At 50.3% G+C, this 14,306-nt stretch overlaps 1 non-coding gene across 1 annotated transcript; it reads right to left on the bottom strand.

Annotated features, from left to right (window-relative positions):
• Positions 1-12,825: 12,825 nt before the first annotated feature.
• Positions 12,826-12,929, bottom strand: LOC122905805. The gene has a single exon (XR_006384478.1). It is a non-coding gene; the product is annotated as a small nucleolar RNA U13 (small nucleolar RNA).
• Between the last annotated feature and the right edge of the window lie 1,377 nt (positions 12,930-14,306).

Here is a 14,306-nt window from a genome sequence, read left to right as displayed (position 1 = left end):
ACTCTCCCCACTGAAATGGATCAGCTGGTGGGGGTGGGGGGAGGGGAGGTAAAAAAGGCAGGTCACCTCCTACAGATCAAAGTGTAACTGCAACTAGAATGATGTGACATTGACTGCTTATTGATCAATTATTGTACTCCAGGCACTGAGTTGAGAATTTTACCCACATAATCTATTCTGCACAGCAACCCAAAGAGATAGGCGTTACCATAACACTTCCTAGATGGAAAAACCTAAGGTTTATAGAGATTAAGTTCTTGTCCAAAGCCACTGACCCCAACGCTTAATAAACACAGAATCAGGCATAACAATAATGAAATTTTAGCAAATATTATTTTAACTATTTTTCCTCCTTCCCATGGAGGTTTTGGGTTAAAATAACAGCCCCTTTCTCTTCCCTCTATTCTGGTTGATTGGGAACCCTGCCTAGACCCTATTAGTTCATACCCTGGGGCTGTGGATGAAGCCCGCATGTTACAAGGACCGTAGCTGCAGGCAATTTGACCTTGGAACAAAGCTGGGCAAGGCCACGGAAGAGGAAGTCTGTCCCAAGGGTCCACCCTGTGCAGCTCCCCCCCAGTCCTCCCACCCCCTCCCGCTCCCCAAGCTGTAGGACCTTCCCATACTCCACTCCCCCGCATGGCCTGTGAAGGGGGCCCAAGGTTCAATCTGTAGATACACCGTTCTGTAGGAAGCACCATTGTTTTCATTGTTTTAGAAAGTGGGCTAGGGCAGCCTTTCCCAGGGGCTGAGTCCTTGGATGGTGAGAGTAGAGGCCAGAAGCAGGAAGAAGCAGGGCCAGTGCTAGAAGGACCCAAGCCAGGGCGTCTCTTGGTCTCTCTGAACGCTTTTCTTTCTATAAAAGTAATCGGCGATTATTTTCAAAAAACAATGAAAGTGTGTAGAATAGAAAAGCAACAGTCCTCACAATCCCAGCCACTGGTGAACAGCTACCTTAATTCTGCTCCTCACAAATAAACATACACATGGACAGTCAATAAAAAGGATCATATCACTTTCCATCTGCTTTTGCCACTTAGTTAAGGTTAGGGTTAGGATAGGAGAATCGTGTTCTGTCTCTACAGACTGATCCCTGCTATTGGCAAATGGTTTCACTGCATGGATGAAACACTATTTAACTAGACCATGGAGATAGACTTTTATGTTGTTTCCCATTTGTGAGTCTTCCAAACGATATTGAAATAAAAATTCTTGTACATAAGTCTTATCTTTTTGTCCAATTATTTCTCTGGGATTAATTCTTCAAAGTGGGATTGCAAGGTCAAAGGGTAAACACATTTATTTAATTTTTCTTTAGAGATTTTGTTTATTGGGGCGCCTGGGTGGCTCAGTGGGTTAACATCTCTGCCTTCAGCTCAGGTCATGATCTCAGGGTCTTAGGATCGAGCCCCTCCTTGGGCTCTCGGCTCAGCGGGGAACCTGTTTCCCCCTCAGAGAGAGAGGCCTCTCTGCCTACTTGTGATCTCACTCTTTGTCAAATAAATAAATAAAATTTTTTAAAAAAATATTTTGTTTATTTATTTGACAGCGAGAGAGAGAGAGAGAGAGAGAGAGAGAGAAAACGCAGGCAGGGGGAGACACAGAGGGAGAGGGAGAAGAAGTCTCCCTGCTGAGCAGGGAGCCCGATGTGGGTCTCAATCCCAGGACCCCGGGATCATGACCTGAGCCAAAGGCAGACACTTCGACTGAGCCACCCAGGTGCCTGGATAAACACGTTTAAAGATTAAAAATTTTGAGGTGTTATTTCGTGGTTGACCTCTGTAGGCAAGAGATACAGTAACAGTCCCAGCACCAGGATTTGAGACTACCTGTTTTCCCTTCCTCTGCCCCCTAAGCATTAGATATTTAACAGGAAAAAAACAAAGCTATGTCTTGTTTTAAATGACATTTTTAAAAATCATGAGGGAAGTCGACCACAGTTCCATATTTTCTGGCTACCTGTGTGGCCTTTTCTGAAAATGCTGCTGCTGCTGCTGCTTCTCTACTGGGGGTGAACTCATGTGATCCTGAGGAAATTACGTCTTTAGCTTGTCCCTTTACCAAGACGAACATCACATCGTTGACTCGAATCGTCTGGAGAAGAGAGACCTGTGGCCCGTGAAGCTCGGGTTGGTCATTATCGTTCTTTCATAAATTCAAGGCTGTTCTTTCATCTACTCTTTCATTCGCTTGGAAATTAGTCCTGGAGTAATCCGTTGCTCTGGTTTACTCATTAATCATTTTTTCACATAGTTATTGAGCACCTGCTGCCTCGGAAATGCCAGGTCCCCGGGGACGGGGGTGGGGACTCAGATAGACGCGGTAGGGATGACTCTCCTTGCCTGGTGGGGGTACCGGTCCTGTACATGGTGCCTCAGGAACTCCTAGCCAGAGGGGTGAGGGCAATGGCGGGGAAGGCTGTGATCTGGGGAGTCTTCCCAGAGGAGGTGTCAGAGGTTGGGTATGGAGCAAGGGTCCTAGAAGGGAAGCAGAGTGAGGGAAGGGAGAGCGTATTATAGGAGAAGAAAATGGTATACACAGAGGCAAGGGTAGAGCCTCAGGCTGGCACGAGGGGGGCTGGAGCAAAGGATTTTTTTTTTCTTTTTTTAAAGATTCTATTTATTTATTTTACAGAGAGAGATCACAAGTAGACAGAGAAGCAGGCAGAGAGAGAGAGAGGGAAGCAGGCTCCCTGCTAAGCAGAGACCCTGATGCAGAACTCGATCCCAGGACCCTGAGATCATGACCTGAGCCGAAGGCAGCGGCTTAACCCACTGAGCCAGCCAGGCACCCGCAAAGGATTTTTCTTAAAGGCAATTAGTAGGGGATAATATGGGGCTGGGGTAGGGGTGTGTGTCTGCTGGGCTAGTGCCGGAGGACCTCCCTCTGTGACTGCCCAGAGTAGGGTGAGGAGAGCCGCTGTGCCTTGGGAAGATCATTCTGCCAGCAACATGGAGGATGGATGGAGGGGAAGAGACAGAAGCAGAATCTTCTTCAGAGGCAGAACAGACAGAGGCTGTTGCAATAAAGAAAGAGCATGAGGAGAGTCCGAGTTCTCAGGGGAGTGCGGGGCTAGAAGCTGAGGGGCCTGGGGTCCCCTCCCCACTCTATCACTGGCTTATCCAGAAAGGTCAGAAGGCCTTCTTCTCTCAGAAAGCGTGGCCCCAGCTCTGTGTCATTCCACAAATCACCAGCTCTTTGTGGAACATCCCCTGGTTTCCAGAGGCTCTGCTAGGTGTGGGGGCAGAGGGAGTGAGCAGGATGATCTTGGCACAACAGGAAGGAGGCCGGGAAGGGCGGACGGCGCAGGAAACTGCTGGAGAAGAAATGAGCTGCTGAGATCATCTCTTTGTTTCTGCTTCACTCTTCTGACAGCTGCCAAGCAACTCCATCTTCTGGGTGTTCCATAATTTGCTTACCTGTTTCCTGAGGAACGAGAATTTGCAAATTTTTGTCACAGCCTGTGTCACTACGGACTTTTGTGCATGACCCTTGAGTGTAGGTGAGTGTGTTCCTGTAGGGCAGTTTCTTGGTGGCGGGAGTGTATGTGCTGTAGATTCTGGTAGCTTTTGCTAAATTGCCCTCCCCAAGGGGCCTCCCGATGTTTTGGATGATTGAGGCCCAGGGAAGTTAGGTTGCTTGCCCAGGGCCATAGCAATGACATGATTTTGTAAGGCTTTGAGTCACAGTGGTTCTGTCTTCAAATCCCTATTCTTTCCATTGTTCTATGCTATAAATTCCTGGAACTCTTTCCCCATAACTCTCTGATGTTTCTGTCTTGATCCTTCAGACCACAGCAATTAATAAGAGAAAGCTTGTAATGATAGGGCCTGATGTCTTTGTTTGGGAGACAGCAAAGAAATGGGGGCAGGGGGCTTGAGTTTCACTTCAGGGCTGGCTCTGGGTGGGAGACAGGGCACCCCTGCCCCAAGATCCAGCCAGGGTTGGCAGCTCAAATGTGGTATGAGGAAGGCAGGCAAGGCTAACAAGGAGCCCTGGGGGCTTCCTGGAAGGACCGGGAATTTCCCAGACAGCCTGCACCTCAATCAGAAAAATCTTTGATATGGGGTTGTCAGCTCCAAATTCATCCTACCAGCTGAATTACCGTGGGTCCTTGCGACATCTCTGCCCAAGGGGTGGTGGTGAAGAAATTGGTGTCAAAGGCATTTTTCCCTGCTCTCATGGGATTGAGTTGTGATTCCCAGCTTCTCCCCCTCTGTGCTTCGGCTCATCTCCCAGCTTCCACATGTCATTCTTACAAAGACGAGAAGTGACAATTCACAAAGTCGGGCACTCCCACAGTGAGGTCCCGCCTCCCTCGGTGCCTCCTGCCATGGTGAGCTGGAGTCAGACAGCCCGAGCTCCTATCCTGGCTCTTGGTCTTCAGATCCCCTGGCAAGTGATTCAGCTTCTTGTCATCTGTGAAATGAAGAGACCAACAGACCCAGTCATAGGGTTGCCATGAAGATTAAGTGAAATTGGCATCCTTTTCCCTTTTCCAGACTCCCCAGGTTGCTCAGGTGGTGGCTTCTGACATTTGGCCCAGGGGTGAGTAAGGATAAAAGCATGCACAGCCTTGAAGGAATGCCGACCACGTGCTAGGCGGTGTTCTCAGTCTTTACAAGTATTGCCTTAATTTTCCATTGCTTTGGAACAACAAATTGGCCCAAAACTTAAGCGATATATATCAAACACTATTTTATAGCTCTTGTAGTTTTTGTGGATAAGATGTCCGAGAGCAGCTTAGCTGGGTGGTTCCAGCTCAAGGTCCCCCATGAGGTTGCAGTTAAGATGGTGGCCAGGACTGCATCATCCGAAGGCTTGTCTGGGGCTGGAGGGTCCATCATCATTCCTCCTCCTCCTCCTCCTCCTCCTCCTCCTCTTCCTCTTCTTCTTCTTCTTCTTCTTCCTCCTCCTCCTCTTCCTCTTTTTCCTCTTCATCCTCTCCTTCCTCTCCTTCTCCTTCTACCTCTTCCTCCTCCTCCTCTTCCTCCACATCTTTCTCCTCCTCCTCTTCTTCTTTTTCCTCTCCTTCTCCTTCTTCTTCTCCTTTTCCTCCTCCTCTTCCTTCTTTTTTCTTTTTTTTTAAAGATTTTATTTATTTATTTGAGAGAGAGAGAGCATGAATGTGGGGGAGGAGCAGAAGAAAAGGAAGAAGCAGACTTCCCACCAAACAGGAAGCCGGATGCAGGGCTGGATCCCAGGATTCTGAGATCACGACCTGAGCTGAAAACAGTTGCTTGACAGACTGAGCTGCTCAGTTGTCCACCCCCCACCAGGAGGATCCATTTCTAAGATGACTCCCTCACAGGCACAGCTCATTTGGGCTGGATGTCAGCAGTAGGCTCTCGTTCCTTGCGTAGCGACCTCCTCGCCAATTCAGAGTGCTGCTTGAGGGTCCTCGTGATCTAGCGACAGGCTTCTCCTAGAGTGAGTGCTCCAAGAGAACAGACTGGAAGTTGTAATGTCTTCTAGGACCTAGTTTCAGAAGTCTTATAGTCATTTTTGCAAAATCCTATTGGTCACGCCAATCAGCCCCTAGCAAGTGTGGGAGAGGACCACACAAAGACATAAACACAGGGAGGTAAGGATCACTGAAGCCATCTTGGAGGCTCATTCAGTCCCTGCCATGTGCCCAGGGAGGCTTAGTTAGAAGAGACTAAGTGTGGAAGGAGTTGCCGCCATGTAGGAGACTCAGATCTCAGATGTCATGGAGACAGTGCTCCATGCCAGCATGTGCAATGTGAGGGTGGTGACACCTTGGTCAACAGCGGCCATGACTCTGGTGGAGAAGCCCAGTCAGGGGTAATTCATGAATTGTTCCTGGCTGTGCTCCTTCTGGGCTGGAATCTTTGGCCCTGCTAGAGATTCTGGGAGCTACCAAATAAAATATGCTTGATGGCTTAAACTAGCTGGGAAGGGTTCCATTATCGCAACAAAAATCACAATGACTTCTACAAATGTTCAGAGCACCAGGGGCACATTATTCTCTTGGGCTGAATACAGTGAGCAAGAGAGAGCCATCCGCATAAAGTGATGGCCAGGGTGCCTCATCGTCTCAGGTTTTATTAACAGAAACATAGCAGCTACAATAAAGGAGGTGAGAATGTGTTTCTATTTGGCACTGGTAGGAGACAACAGGAATATTGTGTCTGGAGGTTATTTTTTGAAGGGAGACAGTGACAAATTAGAGCACGCTTAGAGGAGAGAGGCCAAGATGGTGGAGGAACACAAAACCGTCGCCGTGAGAACTCGGGAATGTTTTCCCTGGAGAAGAGAAGGTACCAAGGGCCACATGGAAGTCATTTTCACAGACATGAAATTCTCTTGTGTCATGGTGCAGAGGGTTGGACAGACTCCAGTTCAACTCCTGGTCACTTCCTCTGTGTGGTACGGACAAGACCCCTAGTTTCTCTGAGTCATTTTTGGTCACACCTGGCACATAGGAAATGCTTATAAGCCCCCTTCCTCTTTACCCTCAGCACCAGTGAGAATATAAGAGCAGCTTTGCACTCGGTCCGAATATAGAATACAGGGTGTGAGTGGCTTGTCTTTGGAGAAGACTAGGGACAGGCTGAATGACCCACTGGGCTGTCTACCCTCCCTGAGACCTTCTGGAAGGCTGTGTTCTGAGCTAAGCATGTGATATGCATTTTCTCGCTTATTCTCATTATCAGTCTTAGGAAGCAGGGGCTACCATGTCCATTCTACAGAGGGAAAGTGATGCTCGTAGAGGTTAAATAGCTTGCCATTCTGAGTGCCCATGTCAGAATTTGAATCCAGCCTTGTCTGAATCCAGAGCCTGTGCTTGGAATCCCTATGTCTGCTGAGAGTGGAAGGAAACAGGGGTGGGGGGAGGTGGGGAGGGTTAGAGCAGGGGAGGACAAGCATTAGGAGGCGCCGGCAGAGATATGAAGACGCATTCAGAGCTTCAGGATCCTTTGGTTTCCTCCAGGCTGTGAAAGAAAGTTCCTGGCTCAGGCCGAGCCTCCAGCCCAGACTCCCAGCCCCCTGCAGGATGTCTGGCCCGGCTTACACTTCCCGCTCCTGCACGCGGGGAAGGAACAGACAGTGGAGAGGCCGGAATGCTCCCCAAAGGCTCAGGCAGGCCCGCACAGTGGGGCCCCGGGCAGCCGGCATTGTGCAAGCAGGAGAAGCAGGCCCTGGAATCCTTTCTATTCCGGAGAATTTATGAGGAGGACAAAAGGAGCCATTATCCCCAGGGCTGTGGCCCAGGTGTCACACTCTCAGGCTGCTTTCTCCCTTTGTCTGCGGGCACACAGAGGCTTGGCCCCTGCTCCCTTCTCTGACGCTGCCCTGCCCCCTTCGGGCCTTGGTCCCTGGCCACTGCTTTTGCAGATTGAACTTGAATCTCTGCAGACTTGGAGAGGTCAGTGTCCGCTGTGAGGGCGACGGCTGGCGGGCCAGCTTTGGTGCCTCTCTCTAGCCCTGGCCATGCCCAAATCTCCCGCCAGCCTGTCGTGGGGGAGTGGGGGTGGGGTATGCTGGCACTCTGCACAGTTTTCACTGGGCTCCTCTGGGCATTTCTCTTCCCTGCCAGGCCTTCATGTCCCAGGCCTTGCCTCCCTCGCCTGCCCCCCTCCCCCTGCTCCACGCTCCTCCAAGACAGCAAAAGGGAACTTCGGGGTGCTTCCTGAGAGCAGGCCCATGGTCCCCACCTTTGGCTTTTCTCCCCCGCCCTCCTCTTCATGCAGGGCTCCCTTCCCACCTGTCTTCACTGGCTGAGTCGTCCTCAGCCTTCAGAACCAAGCTCAGGTGTCCCCTCTGAGAAGGCCTGGGTCCCCCTCCGCTCTGCTCCTTTAGCGCCTGGAGTCGGCTCCCTCCAGCAGTTACACGCCGCAGGTGAGGTGGTGGACTCTCGCACGAGGGGTCTCTCGGGTCAGACTGTCCGGGCTCAAGTCCCAGCCCTGCCATTTACCAGCCGTGTGATGTTGGGTAAGTCATTTAACCTCTTTGGTTGGATTAACCAAAGAGCCTCTTTGGGCCTTAGTGTACTTGCCTATAAAATGGGCCTGACAGGGCTGCTGGCAGGATGACGTGAGACCAGACCTGTGGCCAGTAAAGCCCCTGGCATGCGTGAGCACCCGGTAGATGGGGCAAGACGTTTATTGAATACATCCTCCATGTGTCGGTGTCTAGGCTCGGCTGGGGACACACAAAGAACAAGATGGATAGCGTCTCACTGCTTAAGGAACCGTGTACCCATGAGCCCAGACACCTCACAACCCCTGGAGCACAGGTTGTAGGCGAGATGGGAGAGGTACCACAGAACCACATGTGGAGAGGGGAGTGGTCCGAGATGAGTCCTGTGTTCACTCTGTTGGGAGAGATCCCTGTCTTCCGTGGAAGGTTGGGTTGAGGTGTGGCTCTCCTGTGGGTTCTTGGCCTCTGCCCCTGGCTCTTGAATGCTCAGGAGTGGACAGGGGATGGGACCCAAAGCCACAACGTTGACTCTTCCTTGCTTCATCACATTTTTCCTCTCTCCAGTCATCCTCCCTGGCACAAAAGCATACATCTCATCTTCAGAAGCAAAAACCGGAGCTCTCCTTTGAGGCCACACACCTCTCTACCCCATTTCTTGGTTTCCTTTTCTAGATTACTTCCTCCACAGACCGGCCTGTCCCTTCCCATGCTCTCCTCAGGCCTGTCCCTCCACTCTTCGTCCCCTCCTAACTAGCCTGATTGAGGTCTCCAGGATTTCCTCGTTGCCTGAACCCCTGGAAATTTTCATTCTCGATTTCCTAAAGCTTGGACTGTGACTTGGCGGGCTGATCACCTCCTCGTTTCATTAGTTTTCTGTGGCGACTGCAGCAAATCACCACAGATCACCTGGCTTTGGATAACACAAGTTTATTATTTTACAGATCTGTAGGCTAGGGGTCAGAGAGGGGTCTCATTAGGCTAAACTACAGGCTGGGCTATGTCTCTGTCTGGAAGCTCTGGGGGGAGCTTTCCATTTCCTTGCCCTTTTCAGGTTCTAGAAGGTTCTAGAGGTTGCTCACCTGCCTTGGTTTGTGGAACATTGAACTTCTCTGGCCATTCCTCTGTTGTCATATCTCCCTCTGTCCTTAGCCAGGAAAGGGTCTCTGCTTCTAAGGCCTGCCTGCAGAATATCATCTTCTCCTCACCTCGAGGTCCATAAGCCTGTCACATCTGCACCATCTCTTGCCAGGTTCAGTAACATATCTACAGGGGCCAGGGATTAGCAAGAAAGTATCTCTCAGGGGCCGTTAGTCTCCTTACTACTCTGATTTAGAAGTTTTTCTTCACTCAGCTTCTAGAACTCCACTCTTTATTTTGCTCTTAGTGAACTTGGTTTCAGCCTTCTTCCTCCGACCCCTCTCTTGCTCTCCAGGAATCTCATTCAGGCCCTTTGCTGTGCACAGGTCCTCAGCTTCTTGTCTCCAGAGTCCCCCGCCCTCCTGAGTTCCAGATTCAAAGACTGTGAAAAGGCCTGGTTGGCGTTTCCTCTTTCCTGGCTGATGACCCTCAGAACCAAACTGTAGATTTTATCCAAATAGCTTCTCCCTCCTTATCTTCCTCATCTTAGGAGAAGGCACCCCCATCCAGCTCGGGCCAAGCACCTGGGAGCTGTCTTTGGGACAGGACACTTACTTACCCTCCACTTCCTGGTCAGCAGCCAGGCTTATTGACTCATTCTTCCAAAGACACCTTGGGTCCACGTGTTTGTCATCACAGACATCGGCATGCGGGGCCAAACTGCTTCATCTTGCCTGGGTCATTGCAACAGCCTTCTAACTAAGAGCCTGTGTCTACCTGTGTCTCCCCCTGACCCCTGCCCACCATCACCCCTAATTCTCGACGCAGCATCTGGAGCAAAACTTGTAAAATGGAATCAGAGCCTTTGCTCAAATCCTCTGGGAGTGGCAGCTTCCTGTCCCTTTGAATCAAATGCAGTGTCATTGGCTTGTCCTCTAGGCCATACCCTGTCTGACTGCTGCTATTAGTCCAATCTCTTCTTACACCTGTGACCCCCTCACTTCTTGTTCCCCAACCCTACTGGCCCCTTGCTGCTCCCCACATACCACTGACTGTGTTATTGATGCCAGGTCTTCACACGGCTGTTCCTAGGCTTGGAAGCTTCTTCCAGACACCTATGGGGTGACCCCCTTATTACAGTGTCAGCTTCTGCTCAAATGCTCAAATGTCACCTCCTCTGAGAAGCCACTTCTCATAATTTCCTTTGTATCATATATATATATATATATTATATATATATATATATTATTTCTTCCTCACTAGACTATAATCTCCATGAGGGCAGGGATTCTATTCTTTTGTTCAATTCCACATCTATGGAACCTAAATTGGTACCTGGCCTCCCTTGTAGGCACCTGATCAATATGTATTTGTTATCTGAATGAATGAATGAATGAATGAATGAATGGAAAGGGAGATTTCCCCTGGGGTGGAGGAAGTAGCATGGGAACAGGGCTGGTGGGTAGGCTCTGGGTCAGGAAGGACACCCAGGAGGCAGAGACCCGACGCCAGGCCTCTGAGGGAGACCGTGTCCATGGCAACTGAGGCGAGAGGCCAGTGGCTGCTCTTGGGGGGAGGCCAGAGGACGCAGGCAGCTGATGGAGCCTATGGTGACCCCAGGGGAAGCAGAAAGTCAGTGCCCAGTCTGGCATCTAGCTCAGACACCAAGACTCCTTCCCTGTTTCCATCTCATTGCTCTGGCCGTGGCGGCCCCGGCAGATGGGCTGGTGGCAGGAAGCCGGCTCTCAGCAGGCCCAGGCTCCCCTCCTGCAGGGTAGCCCCCCAGCCTTCAGCGCTCCAGCGGACGGCGGTGCCCAGCCCACGGACTCCTGGATCAGAGGGCTCCCGGGACCCCCAGCAAGCGGAGAGCAGTCATCGTGTCGCCTAGAGGGACGATGAGAATAATAACAGCCGAGTGGCCAGGCTGCCTCTCGCTGTGGGCCGGGAGCGTTAGCTTAGCCCGTCTAGTCCTCACGGCGCCCTGTGGGAAGGGGGCTATTTGTCCTCGATTAAAAAGAAGGCCATCCTCTCTGGTGAAAGGCCTTGTCCAAAGTCACACGGCTCCAAGGGGCTGGCACCGGAGCTCAGTCGCCCCCTCTCCTTCTGTTCTTCCTTTGTGTCCCACCCTTGAGTCCCTACGCAGGGACTGGGCACAGGCCCCACCTGCACCTTCTCCTCAGGCTGCCCACCAGGGTCTCCTCTGTTCCCCACGCAGTGTGTGCCGCCGTGCACCTTGTCCCTCTGGGAGTTCTTAATTCTGGACCATTTTGGAGTCCTCTTATCCTGCTATTTTACCAAGGAATACACATCATGAGTTCTTTTGACAAGCGTCCATGGAGGCCCCGCTCGGTGCCAGGGGGCAGCGACGAAGAGTCACAACTCCAGTTCTGACTGAGGAGGGCCTCCTCTACGCCAGGCTCTGTTCTCAGGGCTGTGCGTGTCTAGACCCTTCCGGTTCCCGCAACTACCCTCTGGGGTAGGAAATGTCCTTCCCGTTTCCGAGATGAGGACACTGAGATGCACCAGCTTGGTGAGTGGCAGAGCTGGGACAGAGACCAACCCATTGGATTCCAAAACTCTTAGTCATTGGTCTACACCAAGAAATGAGGTTTGAGAGAGAGGAAGGGGCGCGGTGCTGTGGGGGTGCAGGCGAGGGTGTGACACATTTGGTTGGGTTCCTGTGCAAGTGGACAATGAAGAAGGCAAGTGACTTCACCAGGTAGAAGAGAAAGGACATTCCAGATAGGAACAAAGGTCCAGACAAAAACAGAGACCTTCAAGTACTGAGTGGGTTTGAACACACATCGGTTTCTAAGCTCCTTGAGTCTTATTTACCTTCATCTTTATCTACTGCTCAATAAATAGTTGTGAATTAAAAAAAAAAAACAACAGGTTTTGTCTGGCTTGGCTCCCAGCTTTGGGGCAAGAAAGGAAGAAATGTACATTTGTTGAGGACTGACAAAGCACCACGCCCTTTCACGTGTGTGGGTCAGGGGCTCTCAGCACAAATCTGTCTGGTGAGCTTTGTCTCCACTTTCCAGATGAGGAGACTGAGGTGCAAACAGGAAGTGCGGCCTTTTGCCTTAACTCACTTCCTGGGCCCATATCCTCCCTGCTTTACCACCATAAGGCCTCTGGAGCTGTTTCCACTTCTTGAGGTGACACCTGGGAAGCCAGGGAAGGGGTGTCCCGTGACATCACTCTCTGTTTCCCCTTTGCACTTCGTCTGTCCTCCTCCCCTTGTCCCTCATGACTGACTGAGGCCCTGTGAGCCCAGGACCCAAGAGTCCCCACCCTTTCAGGGTCACATGGCTGAGAGGACTTTCAAGGGGATAAGCATTTTTTTTTTTCAGTTTCAAAACCAAAAGCTTCCTTTCCTCCTCCTTTTTCTATCAATATTGAGAAGTTGGAGGACTTAGGAAAACCACGTGACCACTGTGTGATTGGGGGCAAGCTTCACAGGCAAGGAGCCTCAGTTTCTAAGAAATGTCAAAGGGGAATCAGAATCATGTTTCCTAAGTGCACAGAGTTTGGATGTACAGATCTGCCCATTGCAGCATTGTCTATGCTCTTGAGAAATTAGAAATGAACTGTGTATCCTCCAACAGGGACTCAGTTAAATACATTTGCTACATCCATACGAGGTTCATTAAAAAGTATGATGCCGATCTATATTCACTGAATTAGAAAGTTCTTGGCTTACCAAGGAATGGTAAAAGTACATAAAACAAACAAACAAACAAAAAACTAGTGTACCATAAAAAAAAAAAAGAAAAGAATGGTAAAAGTAGTATTTTTTTTTAATGTCAGATGGGTAATGTGCCGAGGCTGTCACAAGCTTTGAGGGAGGCACATGTCACACTGCGGTGCGGACGCCCAATCATCACGCTTATGAACTACAAAAGGATCAGGATTACCGTGGATGGTAAAGATATTTTCTGCTTGTCTCTCCTGTCGACTCTCCACCCTCTCCATCTTGTTCTGTGCCCCAGGGGCTTAGGCCTCCAGGAACTACCATCGATGGGCTTCTATGCCTTCTAATGGCAGCTGAGTTGGCAGATGGGAGGCACCCACAGTCAGAGGGTAGGGGAGAGTGAGATCGGGGCTCCAACTCTGCTGTTGACGGGGGCTGGCTGTATCTCCCTGAAGGCTACAGGTCCTGACAAGTGACCCTCTTCACACAGCTGTGGTTTGTAGTAACCGCCCCCTCTACCCTTGGCCTTCAGACCCATGAGTCACGATGGCTCTCCCTTGTTGCTAGCCCTGGTGTACAGCACCATTCCTCGCCGATTTTCCTAACCTCTACCCAGGCCAATGAAAACAGCCCCTATTAAACTCTCTGCAATTACTCATTTGAATGTGCCATCTATTTCTACCAAGAGCCCAACTAACACCATAATACAGTTCCAGGCAGGTAAAATGATATCCATTCCAGAATCCAATAAGGGAGGTCTGAAAGGATGACCATGAAAACATTATTGTCCCAGTGTGATGGGATTTGGGTGGGATTTTTTTTTTCCTACTTTATGCCTCTGTGAAATTTTTAAACTTTTCTACAACAAGCAGGGATTGTCTTTGATTCCAGAAAAACAAACAAATAAAACAGTTGTTGTAAGGGTCAGATGAGAGCCGGACATGAAAAGTGCTTTGTACATTGGGAGCTACTGTTCAAACTTAAGGTCCTAAGGAGTGAGCCAGCTGGTACAAGAATTTCTAGGGTATTTGCATTAAGGCCTGCTTTCCTCACCGAGAGGCTGACTTCCTTTTAAAAAGGACTCAGATGTAAACGGACCGGCCCAGCATCCTTGGCTTTTTCTTTCCGGAGCATCTCAGCAAACAGTCAAGTCCCCAGCATGTCTTCTCAGCTCCCTCCTGCCCCCTGCCTCAGTGACCTGCTGCCTTCCCCAGCCCCCACCTCGTTCAAGGGCAGAGACTGCCCGATGAAAGCCAGGGTAATGAACTCACAGTATAAGTGCCCCTCTGGTCTCCCGGGTCAGCATGTCTCTGCCAAAATGAAAGAGAGGACTTCCAAAGGAATGCCTTCTTTTTTCACAAAACTTGGCCATGAATTAATCATTGTTTATCGGGGCTGTGTGATACTTGGTCCCAGTAATGGTGCTGAGACATAAATCATAGCTCTTTGGGGGTGGGATTGAGGAAAGGGCCCAGGAAAGCTGTGAAGAGCTGTTCTTCTAACCCAGGGCAAAAATATCCTTGTTTTCAAGCGGCTGGGAGTGCATTCTGGGCTATTTATAATCAGCTGCCGAGCTAAGGCGTTTCTGCAG

Source organism: Neovison vison, chromosome 4 (assembly GCF_020171115.1).
Source record: "Neovison vison isolate M4711 chromosome 4, ASM_NN_V1, whole genome shotgun sequence".
Taxonomy (NCBI): Eukaryota; Metazoa; Chordata; class Mammalia; order Carnivora; family Mustelidae; genus Neogale; species Neogale vison.
Note: the sequence above shows the minus strand (reverse complement) of the source record. Positions and strands in the feature narration are given on the sequence as shown.